At 43.6% G+C, this 8151-nt stretch overlaps 1 long non-coding RNA gene across 1 annotated transcript; it reads left to right on the top strand.

Moving 5' to 3' along the window:
* Positions 1 to 4444: 4444 nt before the first annotated feature.
* LOC142664262 (uncharacterized) lies at positions 4445 to 5028 on the top strand. Its single transcript, XR_012851246.1, has 3 exons — positions 4445 to 4528; positions 4613 to 4723; positions 4908 to 5028. It is a non-coding gene; the product is annotated as an uncharacterized LOC142664262 (long non-coding RNA).
* Positions 5029 to 8151: the final 3123 nt, after the last annotated feature.

Genomic DNA, 8151 nt, shown 5'->3' with positions numbered 1-8151 from the left:
CGAAAACCAATCCAGCAAAATCTGGACTCCAACAAACATATAGCGCTTCTTTCCTTCTGAGCCCTCCCATGGGCCCAAACGGCAGTTTATCACCACAAATGGGGTATTGCCACACTAAGGACTAATTGGGCAACAAAATGGGGTATTTTGTTCCCTGTGAAAATAAGAAATTATGATCACAAATGAAATTTTATTGGAAAAAATGACATTTTTTTCATTTCACAGCCCAATTCAAATACGTGCTGTGAAAAAACTGTGCGGTCAAAATGGTAACAACAACCATAAATGAATTCCTTGAGGGGTGTAGTTTCCAAAATGGGGTCACTATTGGGGGATTCCTACTATTTTGGCACCTCAACACCTCTTCAAACCTGGCATGCTGCCTAAAATATATTCTAATAAAAAAGAGGACTTAAAATGCACTAGGTGCTTCTTTGCTTCTAGGGCTTGTGTTTTAGTCCACGAGCGCAGTAGGGCCACATGTGGGACATTTCTAAAAACTGCAGAATCTGGACAATACATATTTAGTAGTGTTTCTCTGGTAAAACCTTCTGTGTTACAGAAAAAAATGAATAAAATTGAAATTCAGCAAGAAAAATGAAATTTGCAAATTTCACCTCCACTTTGCTTTAATTCCTGTGAAATGCCTGAAGGGTTAAAAAACTTTCTAAATGCTGTTTTGAATACGTTGAGGGGTCTAGTTTTTAAAATGGGGTGCTTTATCAGGGTTTTTAATACATAGGCCCCTCAAAGCCACTTCAGAACTCAAGAGGTACCTTAAAAAAAAGGCTTTTGACATTTTCTTAAAAATATGAGAAATTGCTGTTTATGTTCTAAGCCTTGTAACATCCAAGAAAAATAAAATAATGTTCAAAAAACGATGCCAATCTAAAGTAGACATATGGGAAATGTGACAGGACCAGCGAGGCGGACCAGGACCAGCGAGGCGGACCAGGACCAGCGAGGAGGACCAGGACCAGCGAGGAGACACTTCGAGGACGAGGAGGACCAGCAAGGCGGACAAGGAAGGACGAGGTGTACCAGTGAGTCGGACGTGGAAGAACGAGCGAGGCGACGGAGGAGGACCAGCGAGTCGGGCGAGGAGGACAAGGAAGGACGAGGTGTACCAGTGAGTCGGACGTGGAAGGACGAGCGAGGCGACGGAGGAGGACCAGCGAGGCGACGGAGGAGGACCAGCGAGGAGGACCAGCGAGGCGGTAAGTAACGCTGACATAGGCATCATGTGTGGCATCATATACGGGAGGCCTGTGTCAGCATATACGGGAGGCCTGTGTCGGCATATACGGGAGGCCTGTGGCATCATATACGGGAGGCCTGTGTCGGCATATACGGGAGGCCTGTGTCGGCATATACGGGAGGCCTGTGGCATCATATACGGGAGGCCTGTGGCATCATATACGGGAGGCCTGTGGCATCATATCATGGAGGCATATCAGGGAGGCCTGTGGCATCATATACGGGAGGCCTGTGGCATCATACCAGCGGAGGCCTGTGTCATCATACCAAGGGAGGCCTGTGCCAGCATTTACAGTGTGGCACCATTTACGTTGTGGCAGCATATACGTTGTGGCAGCTTATACGTTGTGGCAGCGTATACGTTGTGGCAGCGTATACGGTGTGGCAGCGTATACGGTGTGGCAGCGTATACGTTGTGGCAGCGTATACGTTGTGGCAGCGTATCCGTTGTGGCAGCGTATCCGTTGTGGCAGCGTATACGGTGTGGCAGCGTATACGGTGTGGCAGCGTATACGGTGTGGCATCATACCATTGGAGGCCTGTGTCATCATGCCAACGGAGGCCTGTGCCAGCATTTACAGTGTGGCAGCATTTACAGTGTGGCAGCATTTACAGTGTGGCAGCATTTACAGTGTGGCAGCATTTACAGTGTGGCAGCATATACGGTGTGGCATCATACCATTGGAGGCCTGTGTCATCATACCAGCGGAGGCCTGTGTCATCATACCAGCGTAGGCCTGTGGCATCATACCAAGGGAGGGCTGTGGCAGCATTTACAGTGTGGCAGCATTTACAGTGTGGCAGCATATACGGTGTGGCATCATACCATTGGAGGCCTGTGTCATCATACCAGCGGAGGCCTGTGTCATCATACCAGCGTAGGCCTGTGGCATCATACCAAGGGAGGGCTGTGGCAGCATTTACAGTGTGGCAGCATTTACAGTGTGGCAGCATTTACAGTGTGGCAGAATTTACAGTGTGACAGCATTTACAGTGTGGCAGCATTTACGGTGTGGCAGCATATACGGTGTGGTAGCATTTACAGTGTGGCAGCATTTACAGTGTGGAAGCATTTACAGAGTGGCAGCATTTACAGTGTGGCAGCATTTACAGTGTGGCAGCATTTACAGTGTGGCAGCATTTACGGTGTGGCAGCATTTACGGTGTGGCAGCATTTATGGTGTGGCAGCATTTACAGTGTGGCAGCATATACGGTGTGGCATCATACCATTGGAGGCCTGCGGCATCATACCAGCGTAGGCCTGTGGCATCATACCAAGGGAGGGCTGTGGCAGCATTTACAGTGTGGCAGCATTTACAGTGTGGCAGCATTTACAGTGTGACAGCATTTACAGTGTGGCAGCATTTACAGTGTGGCAGCATATACGGTGTGGCATCATACCTTTGGAGGCCTGTGTCATCATACCAGCGGAGGCCTGTGTCATCATACCAGCGTAGGCCTGTGGCATCATACCAAGGGAGGGCTGTGGCAGCATTTACAGTGTGGCAGCATTTACAGTGTGGCAGCATTTACGGTGTGGCAGCATTTACGGTGTGGCAGCATTTACAGTGTGGCAGCATTTACAGTGTGACAGCATTTACAGTGTGGCAGCATTTACAGTGTGGCAGCATTTACAGTGTGGCAGCATATACGGTGTGGCATCATACCATTGGAGGCCTGTGTCATCATACCAGCGTAGGCCTGTGGCATCATACCAAGGGAGGGCTGTGGCAGCATTTACAGTGTGGCAGCATTTCCAGTGTGGCAGCATTTCCAGTGTGGCAGCATTTCCAGTGTGGCAGCATTTCCAGTGTGGCAGCATTTCTAGTGTGGCAGCATTTCTAGTGTGGCAGCATTTCTAGTGTGGCAGAATATACGGTGTGGCATCATACCATTGGAGGCCTGTGTCATCATACCAGCGTAGGCCTGTGGCATCATATACAGGGATAGTGGGTGGCATCATATACAGGGATATTGTGTGGCATCATATCAAATGATCTAGTGTGGCATTATATACAGGGATAGTCTGTGGCATCATCTCAAATGAGCTTGTGTGGCATCATATACAGGGATAGTGTGTGGCATCATATCAAATGAGCTTATGTGGCATCATATACAGGGATAGTGGGTGTCATCATCTCAAATGAGCTTGGGTGGCATCATATACAGGGATAGTGTGTGGCATCATCTCAAATGAGCTTGTGTGGCATCATATACAGGGATAGTGTGTGGCATCATATCAAATGAGCTTGTGTGGCATCATATACAGGGATAGTGTGTGGCATCACATCAAATGAGCTTGTGTGGCATCATATACAGGGATAGTGGGTGGCATCATATACAGGGATATTGTGTGGCATCATATCAAATGATCTAGTGTGGCATCATATACAGGGATAGTCTGTGGCATCATCTCAAATGAGCTTGTGTGGCATCATATACAGGGATAGTGTGTGGCATCATATCAAATGAGCTTATGTGGCATCATATACAGGGATAGTGGGTGTCATCATCTCAAATGAGCTTGGGTGGCATCATATACAGGGATAGTGTGTGGCATCATCTCAAATGAGCTTGTGTGGCATCATATACAGGGATAGTGTGTGGCATCATATCAAATGAGCTTGTGTGGCATCATATACAGGGATAGTGTGTGGCATCATATCAAATGAGCTTGTGTGGCATCATATACAGGGAGAGTGGGTGGCATCATATACAGGGATATTGTGTGGCATCATATCAAATGATCTAGTGTGGCATCATATACAGGGATAGTCTGTGGCATCATCTCAAATGAGCTTGTGTGGCATCATATACAGGGATAGTGTGTGGCATCATATCAATTGAGCTTATGTGGCATCATATACAGGGATAGTGGGTGTCATCATCTCAAATGAGCTTGGGTGGCATCATATACAGGGATAGTGTGTGGCATCATATCAAATGAGCTTGTGTGGCATCATATACAGGGATAGTATGTGGCATCATATCAAATGAGCTTGTGTGGCATCATATACAGGGATAGTGGGTGGCATCATATACAGGGATATTGTGTGGCATCATATACAGGGATAGTCTGTGGCATCATCTCGAAAGAGCTTGTGGGGCATCATATACAGGGATAGTGTGTGTCACTTTTTGTACATCACTTTATCTAATCCCACCATGTGTGTGACTTTTTGTACAGCAGTTTACCAGGAGGAGAGGGAGCGCGCCAGTCAAAACACGACCGTGAGGAGTGTATTCGAGGAGCATAGATACTTTGAACAGGTGCGGCAGCAAGGGGACTACCCTAAAGTTCCAATAATTGCTAATTATGGGCTTTTATATATATTATTGTAATTATTTTATTAGGAGGGAAAGCAACGCGATCAGATACAGACGACGACAGCAGCAACCAGAGCGGATTACCACCGTGGAGACGAACAGGCCATTCTGAGCAGCATAAGTAACGAATTATAGAAAGTAAGTAAGCCCGAACAAAGGGAGTTCATATAAACATACATGACACACAAGTTCACCAGATGAGCCAAACTATGCAGAGTGATCAGACAGGGATGTCATTCTTCCAAAGCGACCATGTTGCGCATAGTGCAACGCTTGAAGTTGATCAATCCATTGAAATTTTTTTTATTTTATTCTTCTTTAGGAAATATAACTTTGACATGCCGCATGATTGGCAGAAATGTTCTGTAATACAATTTGAAGGTACGGTGGGATGATGTGACAAAGCAAGGTGTTTTCACCTGCTGCTAAAGGTCCGGTCGGATGATGAGACAAAGCAAGGTGTTTTCACCTGCTGCTAAAGGTCTGGTCGGATGATGAGATGAGAAAAAAAAAGGTGTTTTCATCTGCTGATGAAGGTCCAGTTGGATGATGTGACGAAGCAAGGTGTTTTCACCTGCTGATAACTTCTTTGTGATTGTCGTTGACGTCTGTGTGTTTTCAATGTAAATGTCTTTTACTGTTTCGTCTTCCATTTTCTACTTTTATGTGTTGGTCCCTATCCGTCAATGTTGACTTTTTACCTGAACTTTTTTTTTGTGACTATGGAACAAAAACTTTTTTTGTTCTGCATGTAAATTTTATATTTGTGTTTATGATGGAACACTTTTTCTGTGTTACTTTGGAAGCCAGTTATGGCTTCATCAATAAAAAAAATTTGGTTTATAAATGTTATTCTCTTTAATTCCCTGTCTCTATTACATAAAAAATAAAAAAAAATTGGGGTTGGTCACACAAAAATGCTCTCCTCAAACATTGACATGGTGAAACTGTCTGGCACTGAGATCATTGACGGTTTTACAATGATCGTGTAAAACTACACACTACTATTTTGTGCCTTGGTCAACAGTCAATTACCAGTGCCAAACGGTTACCTATAAACAATGTAACATGTTGAATACTCACTTCTCCACATGACAATCTGCCACCCACCATAGGCCACATTTGTGTGATAACCAAGGGTGAGTTCACACGCGGTGACCGAAGAACTTACACAAATCGGATGTTATGTCTTCGAAAACACGCTGTGGATTTTATTATTTTCTACAAACTCACGACTTTTAATCTTGCACTTAGAAAAGACAAACTCACAGATCTAAATTGGAATTGTAAGTATCGTAGTACACAAATATACCTCATTAGGGGTATCAACTCTCTTTATGTAATCCCTCGTTATTACCGTAATGATCTTTTCTCATGCCATAATATTTAAATTTACTTTTTTGATAGAAATGCCGTCGTGCATTGTCTCTGGTTGTGACAGTCGGTCTAATCGAGCTACTTACTCTCAAGGAGTGACCCTGCATGTTTTTCCAGGCAACATTGACAAGATTAAAGTTTGGCTCCAACAGGCCAGACAATCGTTGGACAATCTAGATGCACTCTCACAAAGAATTTTGGATGGAAAAAAACAAGATTTATTTAGACTATGTTCGAAACACTTTGAACAAGACTGTTATGTTTATAAGTCTGAAAAGAAGTTACGATGGCTGAAGGAAAGTGCAATTCCCACTATATTCCCTTATCAGGAAACAGAGTCTCCACCATCTAAACGGAAACGGACAGAACATGAACACACTTATTCTTGTGCAACACAATGCATGCAATTACCTTTGGCTACTACATACACCAACAGCATTACATACGTTTCTACCGGTACCTCAATGCTAAACGATCCACCAACGTCAATGTCCCAAGTGTTGGGAGTCAAACATGTAAAAATTGGTGTCAACAGAAAATTTTTTGAAAGAAATGCAGCAACAAACACCCGACAGAGGACATTGGCAACGAGAGCCACCAACACACCTTTCAAAAGAAAAAGAGATGCAACCACTCAATCACACATCTTCACACTGGATACAGGATGCCAGTTTCCAGAGGAAGAACTTTCTTTTGAAAACCAATTAACAATGAAGTTGGATCATTTTTACCCATCAACGTTTTCAACCCCCCGCTTACAAAGACAAACATCAAGCAAAGTCATATTGGAGGATCCAGAGGAAAGCTTTGTTTCTTCTACTGGCAGAAATGATGCAAGAGATCTGGACTACGAACCACCAGATTCTAGTCTGTCATTTGACAACGTGACAACCAATTTGTTTTCAGAACGAGCAGATGAAGACCTAGTAAAAGAGCGGAAATTTTTGGTTTTTGAATCGGCTTTAGATGTACTGGTTGCTCAGTGCGCGTGTTTCTGTGGCCACAAAATAGAAAACCCAGTCAAATTCCAGCAAGGTACCTATCTTTCACTACAAGGCAAATGTTCCAATGGACATGATTATTTTTGGGAAAGTCAACCCAAGTGTAATCGTATCCCGGTTGGGAATGTTCTGATTGCAGCTTCCATTTTATTTAATGGTGGCAACTATGCCAAGATGTCCGACATTTGTAAATCTATTGGGATGCAATTTATTTCACATTCAACTTACTTTCGTCACCAAAGAAAATTGTTATTTCCAGTGGTGGACATTCCCTGGAAACAAGAAAAAATGGAACTTCATAAAGAAATCAAACAAACACCATTGTGTCTCCTTGGTGACGGACAATGTGATAGCCCTGGGCATAATGCAAAATATTGTGTGTACACATTGATGGATTATAAGAGCGACAAGATTGTTGACTTTGAAATCGTTCAGGTTACACAAACCACATCTTCTGTGGCTATGGAAAGTTTGGCCTTTCAAACCTGTCTTAACCGTGTTATTCAAGATGGGCTCAATGTGTATGTTCTTGCAACAGACCGTCATGTCTCCATACGTAAAAAAATACGTGAACAATACCCAGAGATTGCACATCAATTTGATATATGGCATTATGCAAAGTCCATTCGGAAGAAACTGAAGGCTGCAAGTAAAAAAAGAAGCTGTTCCCAAATTGTTGATTGGATCACGTCAATAACCAATCATTTTTGGTACTGCTGTAGTACTAGTTGCGGTAATGTGGATGTGCTGCGGGAAAAATGGCTCTCTGTACTTCAACATATTCGTAATGTACATGAATTCCCGGGGGACATTGACACACAATGTGATCACAGATGTTTAGACATTGATGACGATCGCAAACACAATTGGATGTCAACAACATCAGCAGCCTATGAGGAGCTTGAAAAGATTGTCAAAGATAAACAATTATTGAAAGACTTGCACCACTTGTCATCTTTCTGTCATACTGGAAAAATCGAGGTATTCCACAGCTTTATTCTAAAATACCGACCAAAAATAATACATTTTGCTTTAGACGGAATAGAAGCACGGACAAAACTTGCTGTTTTGGCCCATAATCATAATACAAAACGGGAACAATCTAGAGTCCACCGACAGACCACAAAGTCGGATCTACTTGGTAGCATGAGGTATAATGTTGTTTTCTCCAAACTAAGCAAAACATGG

The sequence above is a fragment of the Rhinoderma darwinii genome, chromosome 12, assembly GCF_050947455.1.
Source record: "Rhinoderma darwinii isolate aRhiDar2 chromosome 12, aRhiDar2.hap1, whole genome shotgun sequence".
NCBI lineage: Eukaryota > Metazoa > Chordata > Amphibia > Anura > Rhinodermatidae > Rhinoderma > Rhinoderma darwinii.
The sequence above is the reverse complement of the archived record's forward strand: the minus strand, read 5'-3'. Positions and strand labels throughout refer to the sequence as shown.